This window comes from Herpailurus yagouaroundi, unplaced genomic scaffold (genome assembly GCF_014898765.1).
Source record: "Herpailurus yagouaroundi ecotype Mexico unplaced genomic scaffold, PumYag 202, whole genome shotgun sequence".
In the NCBI taxonomy this organism is placed as follows: domain Eukaryota; kingdom Metazoa; phylum Chordata; class Mammalia; order Carnivora; family Felidae; genus Herpailurus; species Herpailurus yagouaroundi.
In genome coordinates, this window is record NW_024412433.1 from 18,005,110 (window position 1) to 18,023,183 (window position 18,074).

Here is an 18,074-nt window from a genome sequence, read left to right on the forward strand (position 1 = left end):
TGCTCTCCTCATGAGAATGTTTGTCCCTCTGTACACTGGGAGTCTGCCCATGCCAGCTGTCTTTCTCTAGGTCAGGGCCCAAGGCCATGAGGGGACTCCACAAAGGCCCCCAAAATCCAGGAACAAGCACAGATCTCCCCACCATGGTAGCAGTACAACTAGCTCCCCCAACCGACACTCTGAGCCCACGTTCAGCAGAATAATTTCAAGAGACTCCAGGAGACTCCCAGTCTTCAGATTGCAGGGGTAAAGAATGACTTGAACATTCTGGAACAATTTTTTTTTTTTAAATGTCAGGAAAAGAGATGATCCAATCCAGCTACATTTCTGGTTTTTATGAGTATTTTTGTCCTTACTCAGAATGACTTCTTATATACAAAATGACATTTTCAATTCACAGAAATATATCCTTCCCCCTCCCCAATTCACTTAGAAGTACACCGTTCTCTCCTAATGGGCACTAGGATATCATTATCTCAGTCAGAGCTTCCTTTTTCTTTCAAGAATGGAAAATTAGTGAGGAAATGAACAAAGCAGTTGTTCATTAAATGCAATTCCCCCAAAAGGGCATGGAAACCTAGGGGATCCCTCTGACAAGTTACCCAGAACACCAATAAAGCCCTAAGCCATAGAGTGAACTGAGACCATAACAGGCTCAGTCTGACACACACACACACACACACACACACACACACAGGGAATGCCAGGACTCAGCTCTGCGGGGCTTCCCTCCCTGGCTCATATTTCCTTCCAGCTCTAGATAACTCTTTAACTTAAGATACAGCAGCGCACTGGGCTCTTAGAAATCCACGGTATCACCCAAGGATCAAGTGTGGCTGCACATAACAATAAAACCCACTTAACAGTGATGCGGATAAAATGGTGCTTACTTTTGCTCATGAAAGTAGTCTAGAAGTAGACGTTTCCTGGCATTATTTGGTAGCTAAGTGCACCGGGGCAAAGTCTCTGCAATTTTCTTGGCTTCTCCTGCATGGTAATAAGATGGCTGCTCCAGCTTGAGACATTTCATAGGCAGAAAGGAGGAGAGTGGGGATGGAAGGAGGGAGGAACAATGCCTATATTAAGAAAGCAAAATCTTCCCAGAAATCCCCATCAGACTTCTCCTTACACGTCATTAGCAAGAACTGTATCACATGGCCACCTAGCTGCAGGGAAACTGGGAAATAGGGCTTTGTAGACGAGCACATTGGGAGCCCCAACAAATTAACACTTGAGGAAGAAGGGGTGCAAGGTTATTCTGAGGCAGCTGGCAGTCACCGACAAACTCACCAGCAAAATTTTCAGGGTTGACATCAGACTTGGTTGTGCCATCCAGATCCGATCTGAGGGACAGCTTCAAATTCACCCAATAATCAGGACCTCTGTTTCCTCCTTCACTCAGAGGCATTATTTCCCAAATACTAAAGAGGTACAGTGGATAGAAGACAATTAATGCAAAGCAACACTTTTGATTTGAACATCTAGACTCTGCTGTTGACAGGGAGATCAGAAGGAAAGGCGGCCTTGGGATTTTCCTTTTGAGATGACATTTGTTTTTAATAGCAAATGACTTTCATGTCCGGAGTAAGCCACTAATAGAATTAACCAAATGAAAGCAACAAAAATAAAAGTCTGAGCATATGACCCTAGCATCTGTCAGAAAAAGGTAATCAGACAAATTGGGGTCCCATGTGACAGATTTTTCTGGATTATCTGGAGGAGGTTTTCAGAAGCCAAGTAAATTACCTTGGTGCAGCTGCCCTATATCCCCCTCCATTAATACTTTGATGCAGCAGGATAAGGATTTCAAAATGTAAATGACTGTAAATGGATAATGACTAATGCAACCATGCAAAGGAAGTACTACCCTGAGCAGAAGGTAGGAATTCACTGGGCGCCAGCAACACTTTCTCCTGTGTAAGGAAACCAGCATTTGCATCACAACAGAATTAGGAAAAGAAATGAGGGAATGTCGACTCTGAGTGTATCTGGGTATCTTCACTCCTAGAAGACGGTTTCACTGACAGAAGATAGAGATGTTTGTCACACCCCAAATAAAATGAACCCACAGGGAATTCTTTGGTGAATGTTAACTTCCCCCACGAAGACTGAATTTCTGCATTTTTATGAACTTTGAAAAAGATCCTGTCTGGTAGATTCGCTCTGCCGCCCCAGGTCTGAGCCAGAGTGGCCCAAAGGGAACGAGGTGGCCTTGGTGCCTCCTTTGTTGATGGGAAGAAACCCAAGACCAGGCTGCACTCCTACCATCTATATAGCCCCAGCTCTCAGCCATGCAGGTGTTTCTGTTCAGTACCTTATTTTAAGGGGATGCACGAGGTTGTTTTTTAATCCCTAGCCTTCCTATTCTATCGGTTTCTCTGCTTCACATCTCATTTAAGGTGTAACATAGGTGGAATATTACTGCCAACAGAAGTGAACAGGCAAGATGCCTTCATTTCCTAGGGCTACCCTAACAAAGTCCCACCAACTGGGCGGCTTAGAACTAGAGAAAGTTATTCTTTCTCAGTTCCAAAAGATAGAAGGTGGAAATCAATGCTGGGACACACTCTCTTTGAAGGCTCAAGGGAAGAATCCTTTCTTGTCTCTTCCTACTTTCTGTTGGTTGCCAGCAATCCTTGCCATTCCCTGATTTGTGGCAGTATAATCCTAATCTCTGCCTCCATCTGTATGGCTATCTCCCCTCTGGGTGTCTCTGTGTCAAAATCTCTCTCTCTATGCGGATACTATTCACTGGATTTAGGGACTACCCTCACCTAGTATGGCCTTGTCTTAACTTGATTACATCTGCAAAGACTCTATTTCCAAATAAGGTCACATCCACTGGTACTGGGAGTTAAGATTTCAATGTACCTTTGTGGCTGAAGGGGCTACAATTCAATCCAGAACACAGATAGTCCAAAAAAAAATTTTTTTTTAATTAATGACCTTTGTCAATTCTGTGGGTTAACTTGAATTCTTCTGCTTTCATGAGAGGATACAGACAAAATAAGCTGATGACACAATATCTCCCTAAAACCTTACTCATCATTTTTTTTATGATTAAACACAGCAATCTTGAAGAAGGCAGCAAATTGCTCTGGAAATAGACCGCACACATCTAAACTTTAGCATCATCTTTGTCACTAGCTAACTATGAAGCCTGGGTAAAGTCACGTCACCTTGGGGCGCCTGGGTGGCGCAGTCGGTTAAGCGTCCGACTTCAGCCAGGTCACGATCTCGCGGTCCGTGAGTTCGAGCCCCGCGTCGGGCTCTGGGCTGATGGCTCGGAGCCTGGAGCCTGTTTCCGATTCTGTGTCTCCCTCTCTCTCTGCCCCTCCCCCGAGACAGAGTCATGCTCTGTCTCTCTCTGTCTCAAAAAATAATAAAATGTTGAAAAAAAAAATTAAAAAAAAAAAAAAAGTCACGTCACCTCTCTGGACCTTCAGCTGTTAAACTTAAAAGGTGAAACTCAGACTGAATCAGAGTTCTCTGAAGTACAGAATATATGTCACTAGACGTAAGACTGGATGGCCGAACTCAAATTCAACCCTGAAAAAATTGTACTGGAAAATTTTGTGCTATCAGCTGCATGGCACAAATCTTACTTTGGGATCGAAATTAATTTGTGCTCAATAACAAACCACCCTGAAATGCTTTCACGGCACAAGACAACAACCGTTTATTAGTACTCTCACACCTATGGGTCTACTGGCTCTGCTAAGCTGGGCCAGGATCGGGTGACCCAGGCTGAGCTCGTTATTGCGGTTGGAGCCAGCAAATTGATTAGGGTTAGCTAATCACATGCCCTGTCACTAGTTGGTTGTTGGCTGGGGTGATGGGGTGGCTGGGTCATGTGACTCTCACCATCCAGCAGGCTAGCCCAGGCTTGTTCATGTGTTGGTCAAAGTTTCCAAGAATAGTAAGAGAGGGAAAGCCCCAATGTGCAAGTACTTATCAAGCCCCTGGTAGCATGACATTTGCTATTGTCTGATGGCCAAAGCAAAGTACATGGCCAAAACCAGACTCAGTGTGGGTGGGGACTATCCAAGAATGTAGCTATAAGGCACAAACAAATTCAGGTGCAATAACCCTTCACAGCCTTAATATGTTCTTAAAATCTCTCCAGCACTTGCTAATCTCTCCTGTTAGCGAAAAAACAAAAACAAAAAAACCTAGAACTCTGGTTAGGAGAATCAGAATTTAGTTAGAATTTAATAACATTATTTCATTTTTGTGTATGTATTTTATGGTTATCTTGTATTTATGTCACATGGGTTTTCAATTATAGTACTAATACAGAGTCTCCTTTTTAAATAAATTTGTGGTTTTTCCAAGTGAGTTACTTTCAGGAAAATGAGTTAACAATGATACAGTTGGTACATATTTATTGCAAAATCATGACACAAAGTGACTGAAATTTGGGAAACAGTGTACCAAATGATGTCCAAGTTCCCTGCACCTGCTCTATAATCATGAAAATGGGGGAAAAGGCCATGTCTCCAGAAACATGGCAGAAGTTTGAGACCAGCATGTCACCCACCAGTCATTAAAAAGCCCCACTGATATTAAAGGACTTGGTTTTTCACAGAGCTTGCAGCACTGAATTGAATAAAGATGAACCAGTTGGGACCAATTCTAATAGGTTGCACACATGGTCATGAAGCACATACTCATCCACCATCCCACACAGACTCACAGTGGTATTGACATGCCAGTACGTTTCAACCATGGCCCTAAATGTAACAGGATGAATGCCATTGTGAACCGAATGCTGGTGTCCCCCTAAAATTCATATGTTGAAGCCCTCGCTCTCAATGTGATGGTCATAGGAGGTAGGGCATTTAGAAGGTAATTAGGTTTAGGTGAGGTCATAAGAGTGAAGCCCCAGTGATGGAGGTGGTACCCTTATAAGATGAGGAAGAGACACCAAAGCCCCTTGTCTCTCTGCCACATGAGGACACAAGATCACAGATGACATCTACATGCCAGGAAGAAGGTCCTCACTGGGAACCAAATCAGTTAGCACCTTGATCTTAGACTCTCCAACTTCCAGAACTTCCAGAATGTCTGTTGTTTCAGCCACCCAGTGTATGATATTTTCTTTTAGAAGCCCAAGCTGACTAATATAAACATATTTATTGTGAGCCCTTCATAGTTGACATTTGGGAAGCCATACACTTAGTTCTGAGAGATTTCTGTAATTTCACTTGACAATAGCCTTTGGGTTCCACTTGCAAATCAATTTTGTTACTTTATATGGCTTAGTGGGTTTTTGGGGGTTTTTGGTCTTTATGTCTTAGTGTTTTTACACCATTTGATTCCCCACTTTAACCTTTGAATTGCCTCTTAAATGATTTTTGGCAATTGGGAAAAGAGCACAAAGGTTGATAACCATTGGACCTCAGATTCTGACACACCACCATAAAAGGAGTTATAGGAAAGTTTAAGCCATAATATTGGCAATGACTTAGGAATAACATACAGTTTCACAAGGTGATAATTTGAAGAGAATGGCATTCATTTGGATCATTTCTATATGTTCCTTCAGGACAAATCCAGGACACTGCCATGTCCATTCACAAACATACGCAACAAATCAGATCTACAAAGTCACCCATGCAAATGCCCACATATGTATTCTATCCCACAGGGAGTATCTTTTGTTTCCCAAATGTGCTGAAGTTCATCCAAGAAATAAGACACTTGACCCCAACCCAGAGAGCAAAAGAAGTAAACCTATTCCTGGACCCAGAATTCTAATTTTCAGAACACAAAGCACATCTGTCATGTGGTCCAGGTAGATACTTTCTAGTAATGCACTCCATACACAGGTAACCACACACAGAGAATTTTTAAGATACTTTTAAAATACACAGCCTATATACACAGTCAGTTCATAAGTTGTACATACAACCTCAGTCCCAACATGCAGATTCCTTAATAATATTCGTTTCTCCCTTCCATGTATAATGTGGAGTTGAGCTTGGAGAATATAATGCCAATTCAATAGCACCAAAGATTTCCCCTTTCTAAATATAAGAGAAAAAAATAATCACAAAAATCTAGCCAAAGATCAACTGCTGTAGCTTAGACCTATGACAATAAAATAACTACTTTAGTGTGCGGTCCTAGATAAATAAAAGATGGAAAAATAAAGTCATAGATGCCTTTTACGTCAAGTCAACTAAGTGCCCAGATAGCCCCAAATCCACAGATCAAGGCCCAACACAATCAAATTGAAATCACGGTCAGGTCTGGGATTTGATTCTACCCTACACACAAACCAATAAGTTAGCTGGTTACTATTTCATGGGTGCTTGCAGAAAACATGAGACACTCAGGTCAGAGACAGAAGACTTTATTACCCATGGTGCAGCAAGAAGCATGAGCACCAGCACGTGTACCAATTCCCCTTGCCATCAAGTCCCATTGGAGGAATGCTGTCAGCCCAGATGGATGCTGTGCACACAATGGGTTTGCAATACAGACGAGGAACACTGAGCCTAAGGCCCATGATATTCTTCTGGTAAGCAGTAAACAAACCTGTTTTTTATTCCAAAGAGAGACGTTACCATATCCCTCAAGTCTGTTCACAGTAAACATAATAACCCTGAGAAACAGTCCAGATGAAGAAGAGTCGAAGCTTTGCATTCTTGGCATGTGCACCAAAAAAGTACAGAGCCCATGGCAGATTGCCTCTCTCAACAATAAGGAGTTCTTAATTGTTAAGTGAGCTGGCTATATGCAGGAAGAACAAGGCTATAGCAGGTGTAGTCATCCTGAGACATAATGTAGCATCTACCTACCTTAATGAAGAATCTAAATCCAGCTGAGCATGTGTGTGTGCATTTATATTTTTCTCAGATGTGTTTCTGAAAACTCGTGAGCAAACCATATTTGTAAACCAAGTCATCTTTTAAAGATTCTGGAAGAAAACCCCATAAATGAATCATTTTACAATGGAAATATTCATCCCTTAGTTTATCCATTTATAAACTCATGGGGTTATAAATACTGGATTTTCTTAAAGCAAGCCATACCCATACTGGTACAACCCTGCCATTTGTAATAAGCTGTGGTGAATTATAAAAAGCAAATCTTTCAAGCGTGTCTGATTTGACCACACCCATATAAATAGTCATTGACCAAATAGATCCCATCCCAATTTTAAAACGACATCTGTTTTCTTCTTTAAAACTTCCCCATAACTATTTTTATATGCCTCAATTCCCGGGTCAAGCCAGATGCTGCTGCTTTGGGTAGATAATCTTATTTGTTGGGATTCAAAGCTGGGTTGCTAAAGCCTTCTGCATACACTCAATCTGTCTAACACTCAGCAGGGTTGGAGTGGAAGACCTTCAGATTTGGATTCTTTTTTAGTCTCTTTTCTTACATATTCTTGACAGAGGCTTCTTCCCACTGGTTCCCCTCTTCTTACCAAGACTATGTTGTTGCTCCCTTACTGATAGAAATTTGGAAATTCAACCACTATTGCTCAGAGCAATGTGACAAACCTACAGGGCTTTCCAGGAAGAAAAATGTCTACTTTTCCCTTGATTAGATTACATTTCAGAAACGTATGAACCACAGTCAGCAGCAGTGAAGTCAGGTCAAAGTGACATAAAATATGATTTCTCTGCCATCCAAGAAAACCCTGATAAGAAAGAATTTGTAGTACCTGCCAATGCTTCTTAATAGTTCTCTAGGAATCCATACAACAGAGCTGAGAACATGGATGATACACCCCCCCCCAAAAAAAAAAAGTTGCTGAAAATAAGAACATACCCTATTTGGCATAATCTAATACCAAGTCTTATACTGGTATAGCACTTTTTGAATAAAATATTTCACATGCATGCTTTCTTTCTTTTTTTTTTTTTTTTTTTTTGAGAAAGAGAAAGAGGGTGCAGGTGAATGAAGGGTAGAGGGAGTAAGAGGGAGGGCGGGAGAGAGAGAGAGGAAGACAGAGAGAGAGAGAAAATCCCATGAGGGCACATGCATGCTTTCATTAGATGCTCACCATAATCCCATGAGGAAGGGTGGGCAGACACTTGGATCAAAAATAAATCAAAAAACTGATTTTCTTTCATGGTTCCTAAACTGACCCCTAGTCCTTTGTTCTTTCCAATACCTCTGGCTTCACACTTGGGCACTGGAAGGTGGCCAGGATTGGTTGTTACCACCTATGTCTGGAGATGGAACCAAAATGACCGATATATATAGTTCACAGTCCTCTTTACAGTAAATACATAGATGATCATTCAAGTGGCTACCACCAAAGGAGGTATGAGAAGAAAGTCAAAATTGTAGGCATATCACTACCTGACAGGACTCAAGATACATTGGCTAACGTCAATTGTTCATTGCCTCACCCAGTAGGGTTTCATAGCCACCATGCCTACAATTTTGCTCCAAATTTCAATCCAGTATTTTCTTTCAAACATCCTAATTTGTTGGCTCTTTTGACATTTTGATAACAAAACTCTGGGGGAGCCTTCCCAAACTCTATTAGGTGCCTGAAAACTATAAACTCCATAAAGAAGTACAGATTTCAAGCTATAGTTAGTGAGGGCAGAGGTCACAGTAGTTTCCAGTTTATAGGAAAGGATGGGAGGAATGCGGGTAGGACCAGGTGACTCTGGAAACACCATGTGATATTGTAGAGAGAGCTAAACCTTAGGCATTAAAGAGAATTGTTTAAGTAACTATGAGTAAGTTACTTAGCATCTCTAAGCCTCAGTCTTGTCATCTGGAAAACTGATCCAGTAATATTTATGTCAGATGACTGTCAGGAGTATTAATAGTGATTGAATACGTGTGACATATAATGGGATTTGTTGTTATTGTTATTGTTATTGTTTTGGTGTGTGGGTGTGTAGTCCTTGAGGGAATAAACCATATATTACTCATTGTTGTATCTTCAACATTTAGTGTTTAGCACAGTGTATGGAGCTCTCAATATGGTAAACAGGCCTCATAGTGAAGCCATTGTTTGAGACACAGAAGCAGTAAGTGCTATATAAGATTTGATCAAGTGAACATGGTAGGTAGTGTGGGGTGAGGATAAACTTAGTCTCATGAAAGATGAGGCAAAACATTAGGACCTCAAGCTCAAAGCTGATGTCCTGACTCGAGTGCAGGGATTAGCAAAACTTTTCTGTAAAAGGCCAGATAATAAATACGTTAAGCTTTATAGGCCATCTAGGATCTGTCACAATTACCCAACTCTGCCACTGTAGAGTGAAAGCAGCCACAGACGATAAGTACGTGAATGAACATGGCTGTGCTCCAATAAGATTTTGACTACAGACACTAAATTTTGAATTTAATATCATTTTCACATGTCACAAAATATTATCCTTCTTTTAATTTTTTTCAATCATTAAAAAATGTAAAAACTATTCTTAGCTCATGGGCTGTACAAAAACAGGTGGCAGACTGGACTTCACCCATGCGCCATAGTTGGCTGACTCTTGGGCTAGTGAACTGACTCAAGGATGCCATGACTACACACTCACCCTGCCTAGCTGAATCCTCAAAACACCTCCATCTTTGCTTCCTGTAAGTTCCCTATGGCTGCTATAACAAAATTACCACAAACTTAGTGACTTAAAACAACACAAATTTGCCCTCTTAAAATTCTGGCAGTCAGAGGTCATACTAGGCTAAAAATCAAGATGTCAACAGGAATGATTACTTCTGGAAGATGTGGATGAAAATCCTTTCCTTGCTTCCTCCAACCTTCAGAGGCTGCTGGTACTTGTAGCTACATCAATTTCTGCTTCCACTTCACATATCCTTCTCTGTCTGACCCTCCTGCCTCCCTCTTATAAAGACCTTTGTCATTACATTGGGCCACCTGGATAATTCAAGATCATCCCTCTATCTCAAAATCCATTCATAATCACATCTTCAAAGTCCCTTTTGCCATGCAAGGTAACATATTCACAGATTCCTGGAATTAGAACGTAGACACTTTGGCGGGGGTGGGGGTGGGGGTGGGGGGCTCATACTCAGCCCACCACAATCTTGTTTCCGCTTTCACAGCATCAAAGCACAAAAGAGAAGGTGCCACCACTTAACACATAGACCCATGACCACACAAACAGTGTTCTCCCTTCCCTCTCTTTCCCCACAGAACAAGGGAAAGCTGGGGTCAACATTTTTTCAACTTCTCCCTTCTAATCTCATCCTATGAATCATGACCATTAAATTAGACACTACCCCAGTAAGTAATGTAAATGAAAATAACTTCTATATCTTAGAAAACCCTCTCAATACTGGCCCTGTTTTCCTCTGAGTTATTTTTAAAGTTACACAAATTTTTCTCAAAGGCATACCAGAGATTTGCTTTCAGCTTCTTATCTATGCACAGCACAGACAATTGCATTATACCTAAGAGAATTAATGTGATTTAATTATATTATATTTGGTGGTAGTTTAATATCAAACTTCTTTTGTACAAGAAATTATTTCTTGGTGAAGTTAAGCTCACTTATTATGCTCATTCTTTATTCATTAAACTCATTAAGATCAGTGGGAATTGCTTATAAATAACTATACTATTGATTTGAAACATAGCAGATAAGTGAGGATATTCTAAGAGTGTGAGAGCATAATGCTTCTTAGTTATTTTCTTGGGAATTCATGTATTGGGAATCTATGTGTAGCATACTTTCCCAAGAATAGATGAAACACCATTTAAAAGTTCTCTCTTCTCTCGCAAAGGGGAGATGGACAATAAATGGACAACTGTCTTTCTTAGGAATCTCTTAAAAGGATCTAAAATCAGAGCCCCCATATAAGATTACACAGGTTGTTCACTGCACAAGAGCATCCACCAAAGAGGGAAGTGGGACTGAAATCTGGCTCATTCTCTGCTTTCAAGCCACATATCCTGGCACGGGGCTATCAGAAGGGGGAGGGAACCTTTTCTTAATTCACACCAAGTGACTGTATGCCCACAAACCCATGCAGACCCATTTAAGAGGGGGTGCCTTGGGGCGCCTGGGTGGCGCAGTCGGTTGAGCGTCCGACTTCAGCCAGGTCACGATCTCGCGGTCCGTGAGTTCGAGCCCCGCGTCAGGCTCTGGGCTGATGGCTCGGAGCCTGGAGCCTGTTTCCGATTCTGTGTCTCTCTCTGCCCCTCCCCCGTTCATGCTCTGTCTCTCTCTGTCCCAAATATAAATAAAAAATAAACGTTGAAAAAAAAAATTTTTTTTTAAGAGGGGGTGCCTTTTTTCTGCTTTGCAAAGACACCTCATGGACCAGCAGAGGCCTTGGCTGAAATCCACTTGGGCTACCTTAATCAAGAAAGGGATATTTATTGCAAGGTTATAGGTATATTTCTTGGGACCCAAGAGCAAGAGGTACAGTAGCTATTATGTAGGATTAGAACAAAAAAACAGAAAGCTGTCAGGAGAGAGAGGCAATAACTAAATAAATCAATATTTACTGGCACATGTAGTCCTCACAACAACCTTGCTAGAGCAGAATAATTAATCTCATTCTATAGATGCAGCCTCTTGCCAAAGGTCACCCAGCCAGTAAGTGACAGAACTTTCAAATTTAGGTACATCTGTCTGCAATGTCCTTGTGCTGTCCACTACTTCACACAGTCTCTCCCATTCTCAACATGTCGTTGGTGTTCTTACAGCTACTCACTGATATTTCCTCCTCTCTTGCTTCCAAGCACACAGGAGAAATGCATTTCCCCTTGAAGTTAAATGTGCATGTGTGATTTGCTTTGGCCAATGAAATATAAGAAGTGACATGTGTCGCTTCCACTTGGAAGCCTGTAAGAGCCAGCGTGTGACTTGCCCTCCCCTCTCCCCACCAAGGTGACCAGAGACATTCTAGGTGACGGTGGTTCTGTCAGCTTGCCTCCGTGAGAAAGGACAATGTGGAACAGAGTCCTCTGCCAGTCTGCAATGAACTTATAACTCAAGTGAAAAGGAAGCTTGGACTAATTTAAGCCACTTAATTTGGCTTAAATTGGGGCTTATTTGTTACTGCAGCATAACCTTGTCTATCCTGCCTGGCATAGCTGTCAGGGGCTTTTCCTCTACTTCTAGCATCTGGTAAATCTCATCACTTGTGAACCACACAGGCTCCTCCCTTTTCCTACTTGCCCCAAACCTTGCCACCTTTTACAGGCCAGCTAAAATCTCACCTACCCAAAAAAAAAAACCAAAAACAAAAACAACTTTCCTTAACTCCTCCAGCTGACATTAATCCTTACTCTTTATAATCATTATTGTATTCACTATCAACATCCTATAAATTAGAACCCAGCTCCATTGCACATAACACATTATGTCTCATGTATGCTGTTGTAAATTGTTTCTTTCTTTAGGACAATGTCTTAACTCTCCAATGAAATGACCGGTCTTTTGTGGGTAGAAATCATGTTATATATATATATATATATATATATATATATATATATATATATATATCTGCATGCCTCCCACACAGTACTTATGACATCACACTGTCCCCAAAGAAATACATTGAGGAGGGTGGGGGAGGACAAGGCAAAGGGAACAGCAGGTCTAACTGCTTCTCCCTCTGTGTACCTACAGATTTGAACAGTGGAACATTCCTCCATATAGAGGGAGGAAAGAGTTAAATTGTAGTAGACTATATCCTGAGACAGCTAACATCTTTGGAGGTTATACTTCTCATTAATATAAAAGAGTTAATTATACATCTTGGAGATTCTATTCACGCCAAATCTTCTTTTAGGGTTAAGTCATGCATGATCCATTTGTATTCAGGCATTAGCCCTGACAGTGTCTTGTTCTGTTGGGCCATCTTATGCACCTGCCCTAAGGATCCACAGGGGCTTTAGGAAGCTGTTCTTGTCGTGAAACATTTTACCGAGAAGATGACCTACACTGCAAAATACTTTATATAACCAAAGGCAGGGCATAAATATTTTATAGCAGAGAGTCCATGAAAACACATCTTCATTTCTGTAATGCGCTATCTCAGAACATATCACTGGGGGAACAGGACTTGCCTGAAAGATTCAACAACTCCAATTTGCCATAGCTCATTAGGATGCCCCAGAGAACAAGCACAACAAATAATTCTAGATCCCTGCTGCTCGTGGGCTAGTTAATGTGGACTGACCACACAACAGCAAACCTCGTCACCTCATGAAAAAGCCACCTCGTGTGTACAAAGTGCATTTAACAAGGAATCAGACAATGTCGGCTGGAAGGAGCCCTCGAGACATATTTTTTCTACAGGTGGGGAAAGAAGGTTGAGAGAGATGACGTGAGCTGGATTTAGACTCAACCTTAATCCTTCACTGTTCCTGTCATAACCACAAAATAAAAACCCGTGGGTAAAGTGAACAGAGAGAGCACATCCGCTGATTAGACCTACACGCCAGCTTTGAAGTAAAGTATCATGTCACCATCCGGGCTTTTCAGTAAGTGGTGCTGTGTGTGCATATCTGTGAATAACTTCACATTTCTCATTAATAATATGTTTCCATAAATACCAAACCTCCCTGGAATCCCTCTCTTGGCATTCATAAGTTAAAATCTCCCACCATTAATTCTTCAATAAGAAAATTATTTCCTGGTAAGTGATGAATTAGAGGCTGCAGCTTCCATTCAGCTGTCACGTTATTTTTCCCTCCTTCACTGATCGCCGACTTTGTTCAAAATTGGTCATACCCACCCAGATCTCTTGAGCCAAGACATCACTACCTTGTGTAATTAAATTCTGAAATAAATAGCAAGGCCTTGATGCAAAAGTGACCTTTCTGATTCAGAAAGTCCTTCAAAATTTCAACAGGACAAATAGAAAATTCTTACTTTTGAGTTGCTCACAGGGCCAACAATAGCTTTGTAATCCCTTTGTCAAGCCCAAGCATACAAGGAAAGGATTCACTTTTTTACTTACTATCAGAGGTTTCTTTTATGCTTCTTCACCAAGCACTGCAGATTTGAGGAAATCACTGTCTAACCCTGTTTTTTAAATGTTCCTTTCAAATGCGGTTTGAATTGTTCAGAGAAGCGAGAAAGGGGTGGCCCCTTTAGAGGCAAGCCTAGGCAGAAGGCCATTAGAAGGAAAGCTGAAATCATGGAGCATCTCAGCAATACTGTTGCTGGCTGGCTTTGGAAGGAGGAGTGATCTAGTGATAAATAAGTAGCTGCCTGAGAAATCCTAATTTAGAAAAAATAAGTCAAGCATTCAGCTGAAAGTGTTGCTGCGCCAGTAATCACCCATCCGGTGCAGCCTCTCCTAAGTTCCACTCGAAGACTGTAATGGCAATGAAGAACGCCAAAATTCCCAGCAGCCAAACCTAATGTAAAGGCCAATCGAATTCCAGAATCCAGAAAGAAGCTCCAGTATGTATTCAACGAGACTAAACCAGACACCCAGATTTCTTTTTGTCCCAGATGCAGGATTCATCTCCACGAAACAAGAGTCTTCAGAGATTAGAAACCGCCTGCCTGAAAAGGTATAGGGTTAATACTTCCTACTTTCTCCCCATTCTGGAAATCAAGGGTATGTATCAACCAGAAAACTGCGTAGGTGCCGCTCCTTCGCGGAGCCACATTGCAGCCTTCCTAAAACTTTCTATGTTCTCTTCAAAAACAATGACTTTCTTATCCCCTTCAAAAACAGCGACTTTCTTATCATCCCCCTCATATGAATATCTAAGAGGTAGCTGTAAAGCATTGCATCCTGGGAAGTGTAGTCTCCACAGGCACTGTAATGCTTTGTGGGAAGGGTAGGCAGAGGCAAGGGGAACCTCTGTGGAGCATTCTGGGAATTGTAGTCTTTTTGTGCCCTCCATTGTTTAAAAGTACCAGTGAACCTGGCAAAGAATCTCTGCAGCTGAGTTCCCTGCTAGATGAGGGATTTGCGCTCAGAGTTGTACCTTTTAATACGCCTCTACTCTGAAGAAGTGAAGAGCGTTAACCATCTGCCAGATGGACAGAGAAAAAGGCCAAAAGCAGGTAAATCAACTAACACTGTCATTTGGCAAACTCTGAGCCTGTGTAGATCTTGCCTCATTCCAAGAGGAAAGGCAATAAATATCACAGGGTCTATGGGGAAATACAGCCAGACAAGAGAAAAGGGATAACGTCTTGAAGACTAAGAGATAGAATGTAGTTCTGAAAATATTTTGCTGAGGAAGATAGAAGAAAAGAAAAAATGAAACTCAAAAGTATACAAGAGAAAGCCTCTGTTAGAAAAAACAACATGCAAAGAAGACAGCAGAACCGTATGACAAGAAAGACAAGATGAGCAAAGATGGCAGGAAACCAAAAACAATAATATTCACAGTGACAGTGACAAAGAGCAGAAATAATAAAATAAATGAAGTCAAGTAGGTGAATCACGGGGTTAACTTGAGATGCTTTCTCAGAATGCAGTGGACAGAGATGAAAACAATGAGTTAATATAAAAGAAAAAAATGGAAAAGGAAAAATAAAGAATGAAAAGTAAAGATAGGGACAGTGGTTCTGAAGAAAATGCTGAAGTGAAACAAAAGCAATAATAAAAGATAAAGGGACATTCCACAGAGGTCCTGTGCCCTGCTTTAATGAAACTACCTTTTTTGCACACACACACACACACACACACACACACACACACACAGATAAGGGTAAACTATCTTAGGCTGACGAAATATAAATATGCTGTATTCCTTTTGAAAGCATTCATCATGAACCAGGAAAAAAAAAGTCAGTGAAGAGACTTCACCTAGATTAATTTCTGCAATTTTTACAAAGTGTATGAATAAAGAAAACATCTTTCAAACATTCAAATGGGAAACAATAAGTTAAATATGAAAGAAAAAATAATTGAGTCAGTCTCAGACTTCTCTTCTGTAACATTAATTGCCAAAAATAATTAAGCACAATCTGCAGAGTTCTAAGGGGAAAAGCCCATTTGTCTTTTATGCATAAATACAACACAAAATGATTCTCAGATATGGAAAATCTAAGTGTATATATTATGCATCAACCTTTCCTTTAAAAAATAAGTCACTTTGTGTATTTCAATCAACCCAGAGATTAAACAAAATTAATATTTTAGGAATGAAGTGGTCAAGATATCAACAAAGTGATGATACACACTAAAACAAATTAACTATAGAGATAAATCTGAATAATTGTAAATCTGGCTATAAGCCAAATACAAATGTCAAAATTTATTCTTGAATGCAAAATTATATAATCTTTCAAAGTGGATTATAATTCTTGGGATTTAAAACCCAGATCATATAAACAAAGTTGGATAAGAGAGGGAAGAGAATGTAAAATTGTGCTCAATTTCAAATCTTATTTGGAAGTGATTCAAAGATACTGCTTTGGCTGAATTTTCACACTTAGAGACTTATGGAAGAAAAAAATGTTCTTAAAGAACTTAAAATTAACTCACTAATAGAATATGAAAGAGTACATACACCTGGAAAAGATAAAGCAATGCACTTCATATACAGTGGTCACTGGAAACAATCAGGATACCTATCCGTAGGATGTTAAGTAAATTATTATTATAGAAATACATAAGGGAATAAAATGTCACATCACAGAATATTTTGTCTAAAAATGCCAAAAATACTGGAGGTAGAGGAGAAATTTCAACAAGCTTGTGCCCTGTAATCCCAATTTTGAAAAAACATAAGGAGCGCCTGGGTGGCTCAGTAGGTTAAGCCTCCGATTTCGGCTCAGGTCATGATCTCAGGGTTTGTGAGTTCAAGCCCCACGTCAGGTTATGTGCTGACAGAGCCTGGAGCCTGCTTGGGTTTCTGTCTCCCTCTCTCTCTGCCCTTCCCCTGCTCATGCTCTGTCTCTCTATCAAAAATAAATAAACCTAAAAAAAATTTTTTAAACATAATATTTCATACATTATGTATTTTAAAGCATAAAAAAATACAAGCATAGAAAAAAAAAAAGACCAAAAACTTATACACCATCAGGTTAACAGTGATTATCTCTGGGTTGATAATAAGATTTTAATTTTCTTCTATTTGCTTTTCCATTTTCTTCTATTTGCTTGGCATATAGATGCCAAAAGGCACTTAAATATAAACACCATAATTATAAACTAAGTTCATGCTGTATCAGGGGTCAGCAATTTTTTCCTGTAAAGGACCAAATGGTAAATAGTTGAGGCTTTGCAGGGCATACTACCTCTGTCACAACAACTCAGCTCTGACATTGTACTGCAAAAGCCAGCCAGACGATATGTAAACAAATGAGCATGGCTGTGTCCCAATAAAACTTTATTTACAAAAACAGGCTGGATTTGGGGCCATAGTTTCCCAGTCCCTATTGTATGGCAACATCTGACATTGAAGACTTAGAAATTATTTAAGCGCATTATTTTTCTCTATTCTATAATTGTTTAGGACAAATCTGTCTAGATCAGTACTGTCCAACAGAAGTTGCGGTGATCATGGAAATGTTCTCTGTCTATGTCATCTCATACAGTAGCCATTAGTCACAAGTGGTGTTGAAATGTGCCTGCTGCAAATGAGGAAATTGATTTTTCAATTTTATTTTATTTTAATTAAGTTAACCTTAAATAGCCACATGTAGACCATATTGGACATGACTTGTCAAGAGCACATGTTATTGTCTGCGCTTTCCATCTTCCACACCTAGGAAGGGTACAACTATTTATCTCTCTAATTTCTTGCCAGACAATATAATCTCAGACTCACTGCTTCTCAGTTCTTAACAGAACTCCTTTGTAAGGAATGAGCATCATAAGGATTATCTGAAGGGCACTTACTTCTCTGTGGAAATACTCATATTTTCAACCCTGTTCACTCAGCTCCTACTATGTACCGACACTATGCCAGGCTCTGGGCAAACACTGGCAAGGAAAACAGACAAGGACTACCTTCACAGTTTGTTCTACAAATCATTTAAAGATACTGAAAAATATAAAACACTACAAATGAGCAAAAATATCAAAACAGTACAAATGAACAAAAATGGTCTGGCTTCTATCTCTAAATACAATGTCTGTAAAATATATCCATGCGGCATAAGTCTGCAATTTGTTGATTTTTATTGCTGTGTAGTATG

General features: G+C 40.3%; 1 long non-coding RNA gene across 2 annotated transcripts in view; it reads right to left on the minus strand.

The window, feature by feature from the left end:
- The window catches only part of LOC121014512 (uncharacterized), a 384,362-nt gene extending 382,918 nt beyond the window's left edge, over nucleotides 1-1,444 (minus strand). The window contains exons 1-2 of one of the 2 annotated variants that reach the window (XR_005783257.1): nucleotides 1,291-1,444; nucleotides 891-1,015 (exon numbers count right to left, since the gene is read on the minus strand). This is a non-coding gene — a long non-coding RNA (uncharacterized LOC121014512). The remainder of the gene's footprint in view (nucleotides 1-890; nucleotides 1,016-1,290) is intronic. The other variant, XR_005783256.1, reaches the window with a different exon arrangement.
- Nucleotides 1,445-18,074: the final 16,630 nt, after the last annotated feature.